We start from the raw sequence: 17,237 nt of genomic DNA on the forward strand, positions 1-17,237 counted from the left end.
CTTTCCTCCATCCATTCAGGGCGGCTCTGCTGGCCCAGAGGACGCTGAGTAACAAGGGTCTTAGGTGTCCTGGTTCCTGAAAGCAGCCTCCTCATGTTTCTGCTTCATCCCCCAAACCAGAGCCATCAGTTGCACCCGCTCAGCGCTGGCACCCGGCTCAGCCAAGTGGAGACCACGGCCCCTCCTAACCTCAAAGGCTCTCTGAGGATGAGGGAGGCCACCACACAGAACCTGTGGAAGCCAGTGGCCACAGAAGCCTCTTTCCTCAGGGCCTCAGCGATCGCAGGCACAGCACAGCTTCACTTCTATTGCTGTTGTTCACTTGCTCAGTCGTGTCCGACTCTTTGCAACCCCATGGACTGCAGCACGCCAGGCCTCCCTGTCCACCACCAACTCCCACAGCTTGCTCAAACTCAGGTCCACAGAGTTGGTGATGCCATCCAACCATCTCATCCTCTGTTGTCCCCTTCTCCTCCTGCCCTCGATCTTTCCCAGCATCAGGGTCTTTTCCAATGAGTCAGTTCTTCGCTTCAGGTGGCCAAAGTATTGGAGCTTCAGCTTCAGCATCAGTCTTTCCAATGAATATTCAGGGTTGATTTCCTTTGGGATTAACTGCTTTGATTAGAAACCCTCAAAGCACCACCAGAATTCCTCAAGCAATATTTTAGCAGCTTCTAAACGTTTTCAAAATTAATTTTTATTTCCTGAGGCAGAATAAAATGACCCTTACATCAGCCCAGCACACTTTCCCAGAGGAAACTCATCCTGACGGGCACCTGTGCTGAGCATGCCCGGCTCTCAGGGAGCGGGGCTCACTCTCCCCCAGGCCGACTGGGCCTTTGGGGCTCTTCCGCAGACAACAGGTGGTGCCAGTGTTCCACCCCCTGCAAATGCAAGCTACGAGCGCCGACTCCACAGCCCGGCTCTGCTCTAGCTGCGTCGGGACGGAGCACTCTGTCTGAGGGCCTGCGGGTGCCCGAGGTTGGCTTTCCCTGGGGCCGTCTGCTCCTGGGCCCACCTCCCAGAGGCTCCCTGGCATCTGCCTCCCTGGGCTGGGCCAGGACGAAGCTGCACGGAGGTGAGGGCAGGTATGCCATTTGCAGGAGAGGACTTTAAACAACGTTTTTGCTCTTAGGAGCTGTTTGATGACTTTACAGCTAAGCGTCGTTGCTGGTTCACTCTGTCCAAGTGGGGGTCGAGTTTTGGATGTGGACAGGGCTGTTCTGAGCAGCCTGGCACAGGGACTGAGCTCCACCAGTTTATGTTTTGACTGGTTGATGGTTGAAGAGTTGACCAGTTGAGGTTGATGACTAAATATGAAATTTAAAATATTAACTTTGTAGCTGAATAAGGTGACTAATCCTTTAGAAGAAAATTGCTTTTTGTAGAAAGCATGACAAAGAAATGGACCGTTAAGTCCAGTTTTATTGAGGAAAGGATGTTGCAAATACAAACTCCCTTGAAAGCACGCAAGTCATCTCCATCCTAACGATTCATGACACAGGAATCCCGAGATGTGGGGGACCAGGGGCTCCACCTCAGACGTGACACGCATCACTCACGAGGATCTGGGCAAAACCCGATCAGACATGAGGGACTGAGTGTGAAACGAATGCTCTACTTACTGTTTCCTAAAATAAAGACTAGATCAGATGCTGGATGGGCAGAAGGCACCCAAAAGGCGAAAAACAGGCAACAATCATTGTGCACCATTTGGCAGAGTCTTAGTGAGATTTTTATTAGAATATTTAGCTCCGTTGATATTTTTCTCCATTTTTTTTAAGAGAATGAGGAGAAATTGGAGGAGGCTTGGAGGAAATTGCGGTGATTACTCATCCACAATAGAACCAGAACAAATAAAGACAAGATGAGGAAGCAAAGGCGTGTTTTTAACATGCGGAGGAAGGAACAATAAAGGCCACTGCAAATGTTAAGTGGCTTACGAGATGGGCACTTTTTCCACTTATTAAGCCTTTGGCAGCAAATGGAGAGAAGTGAGTGTAGAGGTTACTTCTTGATTCTACTGAATAAACCCTGAGGAGCATCTTTCGTTAACCTTCGGGTTGTACCCGCCCTGGGGTCGGGGGTGAGAGGTCTGACCTGGTGAAAATCTTCAGTGTTTGGTAAAAGTGTGGCTGGAAAGGGGCAGGCAAGTGGAGAGACTTTTTTTCTTTGCACCGTCCTTCAAGTGGCATCTCTGACTCACTCACTAAGGCCTCCACGCTCGTCCTGTGCCCACCGCTGGTGGGCGGTCCACTCTTCTTGGAATTCTCTCAGCTGTTGTCAGGCACGAGGACCCTGTCGGGCCAGGTCTCCAGGCAGGCGCTAAGCAGCTTTCTGAGCCCCGTCCACACCAGGAGCAGGAGCCTCCTGGGGCTCCCTGGCTGGCCAGGTGTCCCCCTGATCGTGCGGGCTGTTGTCATCAGATCAGGTCCCCGGGAGGAGGCCCCACTGGCTTTAGCCCACCCACACATCCCAGTTCCCTACCATGAAATGCACATCTCAACCCTAGAGAATCATCCGCCCCAAACCGGGTGTGTGTGTCTAAAAGTCCACGAAGGATGAGGGAGAAGCCGGTCTCCACCCTGTCGTCACTGGAAGCAGCCTGTGAGCTGCCAGGGGCGGTGTGTCCAGAGACAAGAGGGCCTGGGGTCCCTGTACAGCTAATCCACTCACTTACCTCTTAACCAAGAAAGTGGGCAGGTTCCGCTACTCAGCTTGTTCTCCGAGTATCTGTGAAAGCGTGTTCTTGGCTGTGGGCTGAGCGGCTGCACCTGGTTCCATGTGCTGTCTCCATCAGGGGCATCTTCGTGAGCTTTGTGCAGGGGCTCCCGCTGTGGGTCTCGCTCTGGGCCTGCCTGGAGCTGGGCCTGGTGGTTACTAAGGTGCTTCTTGCATCGCACCTGCTTCCGGGCTTGGGGAGCTGCGTGGACGTCCAGAGAACAGGGTCGTCGTCGGGGCAGGGTGTCAGCAAATGAGGCCTTGGGGCTGGGGAAAGTGAAAGTGAAAGTGGCTCAGTCGTGTCCGTCTCTGCGACCCCGTGGACTATCCAGTCCGTGGAACTCTCCAGGCCAGAATCCTGGAGTGGGTAGCCTTTCCCTTCTCCAGGGGATCTTCCCAACCCAGGGATCAAACCCAGGTCTCTCGCATTGCAGGCCGATTCTTTACCAGCTGAGCCTCCAGGGCAAAGGTGAGGAAAGATGTGGAAATGGGCAAGCGACGAGGCACTTGAGGCTCCAGCTGTGGTAGGTGAGGGGCACTCGGGTAAACACGTGTCTCGAGCACAGGGGCGTCGTGCGTGATGTGAGAAACACGGAAGATGCAGTTACGACAGCCAGACAGGCACGGTAAAGGAGGGTTAGCGAGGTGAAGGTAACTCACCAACGTCAGAGAAAAGGCAGGCTAGCTTGTTTTAAAGGCTTGAGTTGTCATCTGACTCAAAAGACGGAAGGGAGGAAAGCTTAGCGGGAGGATCATGGCAAACACCCCTCTCCGGCGTTACACACTCGGAGATATATTAGAAGAAATCTCACTGTGTTTCTTTCATTGTTTCCTTTATGTATGTTTTTAAAGTCTACATAGCCAATTTAAGAAGCATCTTTAAGATGGCAGGGAGGACTAATGCCTCTTATGTTAGCTCAGTAACACCTTGGCCCCGTCAGTTCGGGAGTCATGACTATGCTGAAGAGAGAGGGAGAGGAGTTCAGATCTGTATTAATTGCGAAAAAGCATCTGCCAGACAAATTAATAATGTTAGTCATGTTACACAGACAGTTTAAATAACTCAAGAGGACAAACTGTTCTCAAACACCATTAAATATGTTAAATTTATGGCTAAACAATTATCCTATGAAAAATAATTCCTGTCTCTTTATTACAACATGTTGTCTCAAATAACGATTTTACAAACCTCCCAAGTACAGTATATACTTGAAAGAATAATAAAATTGACTTTAATTGGCCTGAACTCCCTTTTATTGGGTTGGCCAAAAAGTTCATTTCATTTTTTTCCCACAACATCTTATGGAAAAACCTGAACGAACTCTTTGATCAACTCAGCGTTAATTTACGTCGTCCCCATAGACCCCGCCACAGCCAGATCAACGCACTCCCAGAATTCAGAGTCGCTTAAACCACGCTTTAGGAGGGGACGCAGCAGGTGTCCCTCGGCTCTGGCCTAGAAGGTCCCTCCTGCCTGGGGTCCCGCCGGGTCTCCATAGCGAGTGGCTCTTCACGCCATCTCCATGCTGGGGAGCTCTTGAAGCCAGAGCTGCACCTGTCTTTCGACCTTTCCAGCGGCTCTGTGCGCTTCTCTGTAAACACGCTGTTCTGCTGGTCCTTTCTCAGCCCACCCCACACTCCCTGATTTGATCCTGATCTTAGAAGGGCCATGGGGTCCCGAGTGGCTGGTGTCGGCCTTCAGTCTGTGGACCCGCAGCCTGGCTGGCACACGGCCCCAGAGAAAGCAGTCCTGGGCCTTCCTCTCTGCCAGACAAGCGGTTCAGGCCTCCTCTCACGCGCCTCCGTGGCCAGCACTCCAGCCTGCTTTGGAACCTCACGCTCATCCCATTACACCCTGTTCTCCCATTCCTAAGAGCCCAACTCGGCAACTGCACTGCAGCTTCTCTGCTTTAGCTTCCTCTCATAACACTGAATTCCTTCTTTACAAACTCAAGCCTACGGAGCCGCTGGGGGAGGCCAGACACTCTGGGGGACTCAGCTCCTCAGGACCCAGTGGCAATACTCCGGAGGGAAAACTGCAGTTTTACGACCCCAGGATGGACGCTATTAAGCAAGAAAGCAATGCTGTAGCAATTAGAAAGACCAACGGAATGGAGACTCGTGCACGACAGAAGTTTCCCTTTATATCTGAAAACACCACCATGCCACTCTATAAGCCCTCTTCCGGATTCTGTGCCAGGGTCAGGAATATCATGCCCGTGCCCTAGTTATTGCCATCTGGGTTAGGACTCGCTTGGCAGAGTGTGGTGGTCCCAGCACCACGCAACCACAATGCCGTGGAGTGAGAGTGAAAAGCAACCCCCCTGCGGAAGTCGTGAGGGGAGCGGGGACTGGAGACAGGCCAAATCCAACGACCCGCGCTGGGTCCTGGCCAGACACGGTTCTTCCTCTAGGAATAGAGACCAGACTGAGAGAATGGCCTAGCCATGGTAGAAATCGAGCTCTATCCTTCCTGATAACTTCATTCCCTGAGAATTTAATTGCCCCACCAGAGACCACAGCGCTCAAGTACGTAAGCTGTACATCAGCTGGCGTGGACACTCCCCAGTGACCAATGATGGTGGAAAACGTCCCAAAACCTGGTTTATAATGAATACCAGCAGGACACAGAAACTTCTAGAATGTTTTCCCCAGGAAGATTTAATTTTTTCTTAGCTCTCTTCTGATTTGTTGAATCAAGAGCAACTTTTTTCAGAAAAATCAAGGATTTCTCCCTCTGACCAAAAGGATAAATGGCCTGCTCTTTGGTTGTTGGTTAACTTTAAGAAATCCCTGAGACAGACTCTTCAAGTGTGATTTACAGCAGAAGAGGCTTTGAATTTTGAGTTCTCGTCCTACTTATCCATCTTTTCTCTGTGCTTTTGCTTATTAAATCAGCTAACGTATCAATTAACATATTTAAAATGTATAATGACCTCACTTCAGGAGAGTCTGAGACAACCCCCTCTGTTAAAAATCACACATCTCAGAATCTGATGATTGATACAGAATAGTATCATTCCTTAAATCCAGAAAGTGTTAGATTTCTGATTTTTAAAACCTCCTGAGAAACATGCATCGTCTGTCACGAAACAGCAGTTTTGGGAGCACCCTTTGACAGGCTCTAAAAAGTGAAGTCAAAGTTTTGTTTAGCATTTTACCCTTTTAAATAATCCCCACTTGCTACCTTGCAGTGGGTAAATTTGTTTATTCAAATGCAACAGAATAAGAATTTTGTTTTTAGAATTTATCTAGTGGAGAAGAAGTCTTGAAGAAAAGAAAGGAACAATATGAGGAACCAGAAAGACAGGTAGCCATGCGCAGCCCCGTTCCTGGGAGCACCCCCTTTTCCCAGTCAGACCGTGCCATCTGCTGAACTTACTCTTTCCTGTTGGGTGAACCGACTCCTCTTGCACACCCCACTCTCCCAGAAAGCCCAGCCCTACAGTCCGCTTCTGCATCATGTCCAGTTGACCTCTTGCCACCGAACTCGGTGGAGATGAGGTTGCCCTGTGTCTGGCGAGCTGCTGCAGTGCCTGTCTCCCACGCCTTTCCCCTGCGCGAGGCTGATGCCGTGTCAGCAGCCCTGCCGGGGGTCTCCCCTACCAGGAAGGTGGGGTGCAGAGCGCTGCGTGGCAGCAGCGGGCCGGTTCTGTGCCCTGGTGGAGGAAGGCTGTCGGCTGTGAAAGGCCATCTCTCTAAGGCCCACGGCACGCCTCCCTCAACTCTGACAAAGCAGGACCTGCTCGGCGTGGGCCTGAGATTCCCGCTAGCCCCCTTAGCAGATGCCCGAAGCGTAGTCCTTTCTGGAAGCCCCCTCTAGGGAGAAGGTTTGGATTCTAGTGCTTCTATCCGATGGCGACTCGGCTCTTATCAGTGACTGTGGGTGAAATGATCTCTTTAACTGTCTGCTGGCTCTTGCATCCGGGGCTTGTCTATATACGTTCTTTGAATATGTGAAACCAAAGAAGCTAGTAGAGACTCGTGTGGTGCACAGAGGTCCCTGAGCAGCAAAAGGAGACGGTGGGACGGAGGCTCGGCAAGATGCGACCACGTGCCATTGAGGAGTGTGGGCTAGGTCCTGCAGAAGGTTCGCCCGATGTGGGGAGTTCATTTCTTATTTAAAAACGCACAGGCAGGCTTGTGAATGACAGGTCCAAGGTGCCCCAGACAAACCAGCAGCAGCTCCAAGAAGCGCAGTGGCGTTCCTACTGGGGAGAGCCGATCGCAAACCTACAAGGCATCCGTCTCAGAGCTCGACGCAGAGCTTCACTGAGCCTTCACTTCAGCCCCGAATAAAGGTGCTTTTCTTTGGTCTTTATAGACGACCTGTTGATGTTAAACAAACTGGGCCTGTATCATTTAGGTGTTACCACAGTGATACCTGTATTATGCAGGTGACGCCTATTTAAGCTAGAGAATCATGTTGATGCCAGCCAGAGTTACACACGAAACCTTCAGTTCAGTTCTGTTGCTCAGTCACGTCCAACTCTTTGCAACCCCATGGACTGCAGAACGCCAGGCCTCCCTGTCCATCGACAGCTTTGAGAGTTTACTCAAACTCCTGTCCATTGAGTTGGTGATGCCATCCAACCATTGCATCCTCTGTTGTCCCCTTCTCTTCCTGCTTTCACTCTTTCCCAGCATCAGGGTCTTTTCCAGTGAGTCAGTTTTTCACATCAGGTGGCCAAAGTATTAGAGTTTCAGCTTCAGCATCAGTCCTTCCAATGAATAATCAAGACAAATTTCCTTTAGGATGGACTGGTTGGATCTCCTTGCAGTCCAAGGGACTCTCAAGAGTCTTCTCCAACACCACAGTTCAAAAGCATCAATTTTTCAGCACTCAACCTTCTTTATGGTCCAACTCTCACATCCATACAAGACCACTGGAAAAACCATAGCCTTGACTAGACAGACCTTTGTTGGCAAAGTAATGTCTCTGCTTTTTAATATGCTGTCTAGGTTGGTCATAACTTTTCTTTCAAGGAGCAAGCGTCTTTTAATTTCATGGCTACAGTCACCATCTGCAGTGATTTTGGAGTCCAAAAAAATAAAGTCTGACACTGTTTCCACTGTTTCCCCATCTATTTCCCATGAAGTGATGAGACTGGATGCCATGATCTTAGTTTTCTGAATGTTGAGCTTTAAGCCAACTTTTTCATTCTCCTCTTTCACTTTCATCAAGAGGCCCTTTAGTTCTTCTTCACTTTCTGCCATAAGGGTGGTGTCATCTGCATATCTGAAGTTATTGATATTTCTCCCGGCAATCTTGATTCCAGCTTGTGCTTCATCTAGCCCAGCATTTCTCATGATGTACTCGGCATATACACCTTTACATGAATCTTCCTGGATCAAAATCCTTTATAGTGCGGCTCTCATTCTAAGAAGGGCTGTATTGGATCCTCAGTGATTAGATGTTAAGGGAACCACAAAAGAACTGTTACGAAGTTATTGTCCTTGGTCACGGAACAGACACACACAGAGACGCCCACCCACCACGGACACCATCCGTGTCTGGTCTGATGAGGCGTGATTTAGCAGAATTAACAGGAATGGGTGGACTCCCTGCCCACTCCCGGTCCCTTACATCCTGTGCAGCAGGGCTCCCACTGGTCTGTGCAGAGGTTCCCGTGCAGGGTCTGCTCCCAGAGCCGCAGGACGCCTGGTCCCCCGGGAGATGCGAAGGGTCGTGCTGCCCCTCCTCCATTTGGCTCAGGCGTCTGGGATGGAGCTTGAGATGAGGACGCGTGGGGAAGGGCAATGAGGTGACTCAGCAGGACGCCCCAGCCCGATGTCCGTTTCCAGCCCGGCAGAGACAGGAAGTAGGACTTGGGGCGCCGGGGCTGCGAGTGAGCTGGAGTGGTCCCCGGTGTGTGCTCTGTGGGGAGGGGTCGCAGGAGGCCCGGCCAGTGTAGGCTCTGAACTAACAGTCGGTCCTGCTCTCGGGCGTGTTCTTAAGCTTCGTTTCTGCCATCTTGGCATTGGGCTTTGACGGTCTTATTTTTAGGCTCTTTCCTCTTAGTAAAGTAAGTGCCTTGGCCTCGGTTCGCCATTAGGTTTCATGCACCATCTCCTGGAAAGTATCGTTTGCATCCTGGACTCTGTGAGGGCATCTGCACAGCGAAGGTGGGCTGTGGGCAGGTGGCCCAGGACTCCTGGGTCTGGCAGGTGGGCGTGACCTTGTGCCTGCCTGCCCTGTGCAGAGCGCCCGCTGACTGTCAGGGAGCAGCTCGAAGCTGAGAAGAGACAAGCAGAAGCCTCTGGGCTTCCTCACCAGGAAAGGGGGTGCCCGGCGAGGAGGAGGTGGACCCTGTGTTCACCGTCACTGCCCTGCCGCACACTGTCCCATCGCACACTGTCCCGGCCGTGGTGAGGACACTGACCCAGCAGGTCAGCCAGGGGCCTGCTGAGCTGAGCGGTTCAGTGCAAAGGAAATGAAATGTCAATAATGACAGTGCTGATGGGTGCAAAAACCCCTCTGCCTGACCGGTGTCCAGTCCTGAGTGTGGGACATGGCGAGGTCCTGATGCCTTACAGACAAGTTCTTAACTGCTTAGGAGGGCATTGGACGCTGGAGGCATCTCTTTTCCTTAAATGTGGATGCTACCAGTCCGTCCCCAGCTCCGCCCAGGCCGTGTCCCCCTACAGCCCGATGCTCTGCTCATGGCCTGGACCAGACTCACCGTTTCCTCCTCAGGGTGGGAGCGAGGCCGCTGTGGCCTGGGGAGCTGGGGACAGAAGTGTCTGAACCCTGCTGCTGGCCTCTGCGATGATTCCTCTTTGGAAGGAATTGGCCACGTGCGCAAGATTTCTTCATGCCGAGCTCGGAGTCCTTGGAATGGTCTGGAGTCTGGGCAGCTGCACTTCTATGTGCATTTTAGAAAAGAGTCAGTGTCAGCATGGTTACCAGGCAACGTGGTTACCAGGGCAACGTGGTTACCAGGGGAGCTTAGCCATGACATTCCCACAAACACGCCTGCAACCACTCGGGTCTCACCTCTGTTAGCTGCAAAGTCTTGCATCACTTGAGCCATAGATGGCAAGGTCCCTACTCTCTAATCATCACCCCAAAGACAGGCTCCGGGTCAGCCCTTTACGACTGTGAGCGATCACTTATTGGTGTATGGTTAGCAAACGTTCAGAGCCGCTTGCCTTCAGCAGATACGCAAGCACACATTTTCCAGCCTTTTTATCCTGGAAGGTCCATGTCCCTCTGAATCAGGGGTCTCTCCAAAGACGATGGCTGAAGGAGACTCGGGCTGCACCTGCTTAAAAATCCTTGTTAGGCTGACAGTATGGCCCCCGAGATGCAGGGTCTTCTTGCCCAGGTCTCTGTGTGTGCAGGGAGCCAGCTGCCTCTGGAGGAGAAGCTGGCCCCTGCCTCCGTAGAAGGGGCCTTCTTCTCTCTGGTCCGTGTTATCATGAGGCTTCTCAGTTTATGTGATTCTCAAGGCAGATGGCTTCTTGTGTAACCAGTCTCCAAGGAGAGATACACTCCGGGCCCCCAGTGTCTGGGAGGAGCTCAGTCTTCGTCAAAATCTAAGAAAAACGCACACACCTTGCACGAGAGACTTGTCCCCACGCTTGGTCTTCTGGAGCCTTCACTTCGGATTAGCTGGAGGCGCGTGTGTACAGACCACGGGCTGCCCCGCTGCCGAGACGCCTCTGCCCACTTCAGGCTGTGCCCCAGGCCGACACTGGCAGACCTTACAAACAGAGCCCTTGCAGACTTGTCTGCCGAGACGCGGTGCCGTGTTGTCAGCCCCTGCACTGCTGTGCTTGGGGCCTGGAGACAGGCTCTCTCCAGTTTCAGTATCGAGAAGTGGCCGTGACCTCCGGCCCATCAGTCCTGTTCCGTCCACGCTGGCTTTTTCTTCTGATTGGCTTTCTCTCCCCGTGGTGGCTAGTCCACACCAAAGGCACTGAGGTGGAACTTGCCCTCACGCTCCACTGTCTGCTTCACCCCCATTTTTTCTGGGTGTTGATGTCTCTCTCATTTATTAAATCTAATTTTATTCTGATGTAGGGCATGTACTTTGCCATCTTCCTGGGGTTGTCAATGCCTGCCCCCCATAAATATAACCACAGGGTGCCTTTCGTCTGCACGGCTGTGCCCTGCTGACCCCACACACGTGTGTGTGAAGGTGTGCGGTGTGGGCTGAGACCGTGGTGAGGTCACAGGAACACAGGCTTCCCCAGGGGGGCTGCTCGTATCACAGTTTGTGGGCAGGACATCGAGAAGGAAGAGCCTGTGTCTTCCTGACAATGCCACCGACACGTGAAGAAGTCAAGGACGCTGACAGTCACTCCGCATGATCACATCCTGACAGGCAAGGACTGGAGGGCTCGGCCCTGCCTCGGTTCAGAGGCCCCCCAGCTGCTGAGAGCCTGTGCTGTCGTGGGAGGGGGCAGCGTGGGGTAGACAGCAGGCTCCCTGGGTGCGGAGACCTGTGCGATTGGCCCGACACCAAGGGGTGTGTGGCAGGGCCTTGAGACAAGCACTCGAGTCCCATCCAACCCCCCACAAGCCCTGGAGATGACGCGTGAGAGCGTCGGGCCCTGAACTCGGCTCAGGAACAGGAGGCTGATGGTGTGGTCGGGAGGTCGGAGGAGAAGAAGGTCCATGCCCGCCAGGCCCTGCAGTGCGTGTTCCTGGAAAAGTGGGTTTGAGATGAATTGTCAGGAAGGGTAAGACACAAGTGGGCAGAGAACGGATGCTATTTCAGGGAGAAGGAGCACCTTGGGCACCAGGCAGAAGAGCTGCGTGATAAATAAGCCTAAGAGCCTGTTTGGAAGAGCTTCTATTCCAGGAAGAGGTGGATGCGGGTTCTGTGGTTTTGTTTTCATATTAAATCATATTGTCATACTTTTCTAAGGAGGATGGGATTTCCAGTTACAGTCAGCGACTGCAGATCCAAGTGAGAAGCATGCGTGTGACCTTTCTTGAAGGATCCCCCCTTCCCTTTGAATTGTGGTTTTTAGACCCCTGTCTCCAGCTTGTTAGGGACGACCTCCTCCATGAGCTCTCTCTAAGCTCACCCTGAGCGCATTCAAGTCCTCATCAGGCACGTCACTGCAAAGGTTTTTAGGAAACAAGAAAACCGAAGACAGGCGCTTACGGCCCTTCCTCAGGGAGCTCCCTAGAGGCACTCTCATCCGTCCACTGACGCCTTCTTCCTGCAGCCTTGGAACCAGAGGCAGGTCCACTGACCTCTGTCACCTGGGGAGACGCAACAGGCGGTCAGAGGTGGAGCCTGGGAGGTCGGGTCCAGTTGGATCCACATCCCCTGGGAACAGAGGTTGCTCCAACCATTAGGAGTTTGTGTAAGAGAGGGAACAAGCCACTCAAGTCCCCACTTCTCTCCGAAGAATGTGAACGAAAATGCCTTCATCCTTCTCCATGGCCAGGTTCCTTTCCATTTCTTCTGCCCAGAAAGAGCAGGGCTGTGGATGAGCTGGAGAATAAACCTGGGTAAGTTTGCAGGTAATCATTTGAATGTGGAGAGGTGTGTATATACGAAATCTCTTGATATTTGAAAACTTGAGAAACCATGGCAGACTTGCCTCCTTCCTAGAGAGGTCTGAAAAGCATTTTGCCTGTTTCTTCATTTCTGGGACAAACTCCTACATCTCAGAGATGACGGGCAGGTGAGCCCAGGTCGGTGTCCTTGGTAAGTGCTGGGTGCAGATGCGCCGTGACATAGACCGGGGGTGCCAGGAGGTGGACACACCGCCCTCACACACCTGGATTTGGGGAGCCTGGCGTGGCCACTGTCCAGCAGTCTGTCCTCCCTTCCGAGTCTTAGTCTGCTCGTCAGAGAAAAGGGCTGATGCACACTGCCGCCTCCCAGGTCTTCTGAGGGTGGAGCTCAGCCACCTTCACGGGACATTCCTCTCAGGGACCCTGTAGGCCACCGGGTGGGCGGCAGGTCACTGAATGCTACCCCTTCCTGCCCAGGTTGTAATGGGCATCTCCTGTAGTTAGCGCTCACCAAAAAATGATTGTGATTTAATTTTTTTTTTAATTTAAGAAAAAAAATCAAGAGTCCCCACTGGATAATCAAATCATGGAAGCTTCATGTGCACAACACAGTATTTCTACTTCTGTCTGCACGGCCTTGATCTCCCACCAAAGTGGGGTTTCCACCAGTCACCAAACGGGTGACCCCTTTACCTGTTCCCCCCCCCAACACCTTCCCTTCCCCAGCCTGTTCTCTGTATCTGGGGGTTGGTTTTTATTTATTCATTTATTTTGTTTGGTTGTTTGCTTTCTGGATTTCACATATGAGTGAAACCGTATGCTATTTGACTTCTCTGTCTGGCTTATTTCACTGAGAGTAATGCCCTCCAAAATCATTCATGTTGTAGCTAATGGCAGAGGAGGGCCAGTCCAGTGCCTGGGACCAAGGGGGCGGCACCCAGGGGGCTCCCGTGGGGACCGAGGAGGCTGTGCCTAGCGGGATCCCAGGGGACAAAGGAGGCGGTGCCCGGTGGGCTCCCAGGGGACCAAGGAGGCGGTGCCCGGCGGGCTCCTGCAGGGAGGGTCTATATTTCAGACCGCAGTGCCATCTCCCTGCGGCACAGGCCGTGGTGAGTCTCCACGGAGGATGTGACCCTGCTCTTCCGACGGTGTCCGGGCTCTCGGCGGTGGTGGGGTCACTCAGAGGGGCTTCCTCCTGGGCAGAGCTGAACGTGGTCCCGTGGGGGCTGGAGTTCTATGAGCGGGGTTCTGGAGCACAGAGCCCTGCAGACCACTGCATCCCCGGGCTGCCTTTCAGGGGCACCTTGGTGCTCGAGGGGCTTCCAGCCCCCATGCCAGCCTTTCGCTTTATAAGCCTCATTCTGTATCTTCATTGGTGTTTTGTGTTAACCCCCCATCCCCACCCTCTGTTTTTGGAGGAGCCTGGTGGGCTGCAGTCCATGGGGTCACAGAGTCAGACACGACTGAGCGGCTAACACAGGTAAAGGTGTGAATTCATCTGTTTTAAGGCAGCTTTGAAAGCAAGAATCTTCCACATAGAATGTTCACAGGTTCAACAGACAGTTTCTGGTGAGAAATCCCAGGGCTTTCGCTCCAAATTGTTCCACAAGGTATGCGAGAATAAGTCCAGGCATTTGTTCCATGAACGCGTATCCTGATGTGAGAGCAGAGCTCCGTGGAGTGGACATTGGCACCGAGCCCTGGGCCCCTGAGGACGCGTGGATCCGAGGATGCAGCCCTCACTGGGGCACTGCCTCCCACCAGGACCCTCTGGCAAGTTTGTCCACATGATACGTGACCCAGTGGCCCCGACGCAGCTGGGCAAACCTGAGACTCACTTCTCTTCTCTGCTCACTGAGGGGGAGCATCAGTGAAGCCCCTGCCGGTCCGGCTCCTGCCCCCCGCCGCCGCGACAGGGACTTCCAGCTCCACCAGCTTCTGCTGACCCAGCCCACTGGCCCCTCTGGGACGGTCCACATGGATGCCTAGGGGGCTTTAGTCCCAAGAGAAATGATGCTCCTTTGAAGGACATCATTACACATTTTCTGATGGAAATACAAGCGTAAGCGCAGACCTCTTTGGACTCTGTTCACTGCCGAGATCCAGCTTCATCACACTCTGTGAAGCCAGGAAACCCCGGGCTGCTGGGGCCATAGTTTCAAACAGCGCCGGTCAAGGAGTCAGACGTGGGCGGAGGATGCTTTTAAGCGCCCTGTGGGAGTGGCGCTCAAGCAGCTTCATCTTGCGTTACAGTCCATCTTTGCTGTTGCCAGGTGCTTGGAGGAAGGCTGAGGCTTCTGGCGTGCAGGGCAACTTGAGGCTTTAGAGGGCTGGGGTGGGCGTGGGGGGGCCCTGGGCACAGAGAGTGAAGCAGAGGTCGGACTTAGAGCCGCAGGGCTGGTGAGCAAAGTGGCGAATCTCCGTCGGGGGGACGGTTGCGGTCAGCGTGGCCCGAGCCGCACCTGGGAAGACAGTGCAGGGTCGGGCAGCGAATCATGTGGGGTCTGTAATGTTTCGGTCACTAACCTCATAACAGCTCTGAAGTCTGGAATGTTGTCAGGCTATTTGTGACTCAAACAAAGAGAAGAATTTGAAATTCAGGCAAAGAGTTAAGTGATACGAGGAAGAGGCAAACTTGTTTTTTAAAGGAGAAGATGACCCTCATGTGCTTTGTTCACGAACGTGTACTCTGAGCTGGACCCGGCTAGACCCGGCGGGCCGGCCGTGGGGTCCAGGGGGCTTAACACCCTCACCCTGGAGAGGTTGCAGAAGCGGGAGCTTTCAGTGCAGAGTTTTCTTTGTTCATATTCAGCTGTAGTTTCTAGCCTCATTCATCAAATTGTCGACTGAATTCACCATTTTTGGCTCTGAGTGACAGGTCTGGACATAGAGAAAAAACAAAACAAAACAAAACAAAACCCAAGACATGTTGCTTGAGTCACTTCCCAAATGTGACCTGACCTTCTGCTTCTGCAAGACCCAGCCTTTGGTGACTTGCCCACATTCTGCCAAGGACATAACTGCTTCCATTCTGTAGGGAAGAGCCAGAAAAATCATTGAGGCAGCTTTTCTTACTCTGTTTATCTGTGAAGGTTCACGCTGGCCTTTGCATTGAAACTGATTGAAGCTGGGACTTGACTTGGTCCTGAGATGCAGATTTTCGAGCAGATTCCTGGAGGCATCCACTTTCTGCCTCGGCAGAGCAGAGTCTGCAGGCCCGTGACTGGCACAGCGGCTGAAGAGAGCACTCAACCGGAGGTGGGGTGGCGTCTACCACTTATCCCTCATGCCTGGTTTAAATTTCCCCCCGAATCACAAGGGTGCAGAGATGGCGCAGGTCCCTGTTCCGTTTGCTGCCTGCTGCAGGGCTGGGGGGCTGGGACTGTGAGCGGGGCGGCCCCGGCCCACTCCCCTCCCAGGCAGCACACAGCCCCACTCTGCCATCTCACGAGCTTTGCTTCTGTGTTGGGGCTCCGAGGAGGTGATCGCCCCGTGCATTTGGTGACTAAAACCCAGGGGGCCCAGAGACTGGCTGGTGGGTCACTGGGCATCCTTGGCCATGCCCTTCACCTCCTGTTTCCTCGACTCCACTGTGGACCATCACGCCGTTTTGCGGTTACTGTTGTTGCGTGGCGGAGTTCTCTCACACTCTGTGCGTGTCCCTGTCCCTTGCTTTCTCCTTCCCTTCCTCATCGTCCCTCTTCCCTCCCCGTCCCCCTCCCCTCCCCTCCCTCCTTCCCCCTCTCCTCCCCCCTCCCCCTCCTCAGCAGGCTTTGCTGTGATGGGGGGTATGACCTGGCAGAAGGAAGGGAGGGAAGCCAGGGCAGGCGCAGAGCCTCGGACGTGAAGGGCAGGGTGCGGACCTCTGAGCCCAGGCTCCGTCTCTGCTGCAGAGACCCAGGCACTGAGTGGCGGGGAGGCGGCAGAAATCGCCTTTGATTGAATGCTCCGGGGTGGCTATGAAAACACTGGCTCACTCTTAATATTTTAAAAGCGTAGCAAAAGGAGACCTCACTTGAAATCCAATCAAGGTGCTTTAAAGTGTAATTTACAAGCACGTCGTAGAGCAGAGGCTTATTTTTCATGGCGGAGATGAAGGGCGTTTTACGGGTTTGTGGTGTGAGAACACGCAGGCCGTCTACGTGGTTGCTTAGCCCGGCTCTTGCTTCAGTTCCTCATACAGGGTGTGACAGGGCTGAGCTGCAGAGCAAGGCGTGGAAGGGAGATGAAACGGAGTCTGGGAAGGAAGCTTTCTCCCCTGGAGGGGAGGCAGGAAGAAAGCACCCGGCCCGAGTCCAGACGCCCAGGCTGGCTCCGGGCCTCGTGGCCTGCAGGTCACCGGGCCCAGGCTGGCCTCTCGCTCCTTCCTCTGGCCAGGCCGGGCGGGTGCTGGGCTGTGGGGTGAGGGGCGCTGCGTCCGCTGCTGTCTTCATGCAGAGCTCCTGGGGTAGAGACATCCCTGTACCCCTGGGTCGCCTGGATCAGCCAGGCTTCTGTCTGCTCATGCAGCCGAGATTCCATCCTCATTCACAGGATGTCACCGTAGATCCCCCGGGCCTGGGGCAGATGCTGCTCTGGGTGGTGCCACGTGCATGCCCACCAGGCACATGGCTGTCATCCCTGGGGCTGCAGTAAGAACCTTGTCACTGTCACTGCGTTCCCAGACCTAGAACACTTGCCAATCAGCAGCTGTCCTTCCAGGGGCAGCCCTGGCTCAGCCCCCACAGGAAGGTGGCCGTTGTCTCAGGGAATAGTTCAGAACTGCTCTCAGCAACACCTGCCTGCACCGCTGGGTCCCTTGGTGGAGAGCAGGCAGTGAGTAAAGAAATGCGTGTGTCCAAAAGCGGGAAGCGACGCTTCTGTACCCAGCACAGCATCGCCAGTCTCTCCTGAGTCGTGAGTAGACACACGCGATTCCCGGGCACGGTGACCGCACTTCTCTGAGAGACGCTGGGGCACTGAGCTGAGCCTGGCGGTCAGAGCCCCTCCAGAGGGTGGTCAGCACCACGTGGACCCGGCCACGTCTCCTCAGGAG

The 17,237-nt window shown here is 53.5% G+C and overlaps 1 protein-coding gene and 1 long non-coding RNA gene across 3 annotated transcripts in view; one reads left to right on the forward strand and one right to left on the reverse strand.

Annotated features, from left to right (window-relative positions):
- SMOC2 (SPARC related modular calcium binding 2) overlaps positions 1–17,237 on the forward strand; it is a 157,775-nt gene that overhangs the window by 123,073 nt on the left and 17,465 nt on the right. The gene's annotated exons all lie outside the window — the stretch shown is intronic.
- LOC147366510 (uncharacterized) lies at positions 1,713–9,607 on the reverse strand. The gene is made up of 2 exons (XR_015132521.1): positions 9,405–9,607; positions 1,713–2,988 (listed from the first exon to the last, which is right to left on the reverse strand). It is a non-coding gene; the product is annotated as an uncharacterized LOC147366510 (long non-coding RNA).

This window comes from Bos grunniens, chromosome 9 (genome assembly GCF_055505025.1).
Source record: "Bos grunniens cultivar Pamir isolate PY7600 chromosome 9, Bosgru_T2T1.0, whole genome shotgun sequence".
In the NCBI taxonomy this organism is placed as follows: domain Eukaryota; kingdom Metazoa; phylum Chordata; class Mammalia; order Artiodactyla; family Bovidae; genus Bos; species Bos grunniens.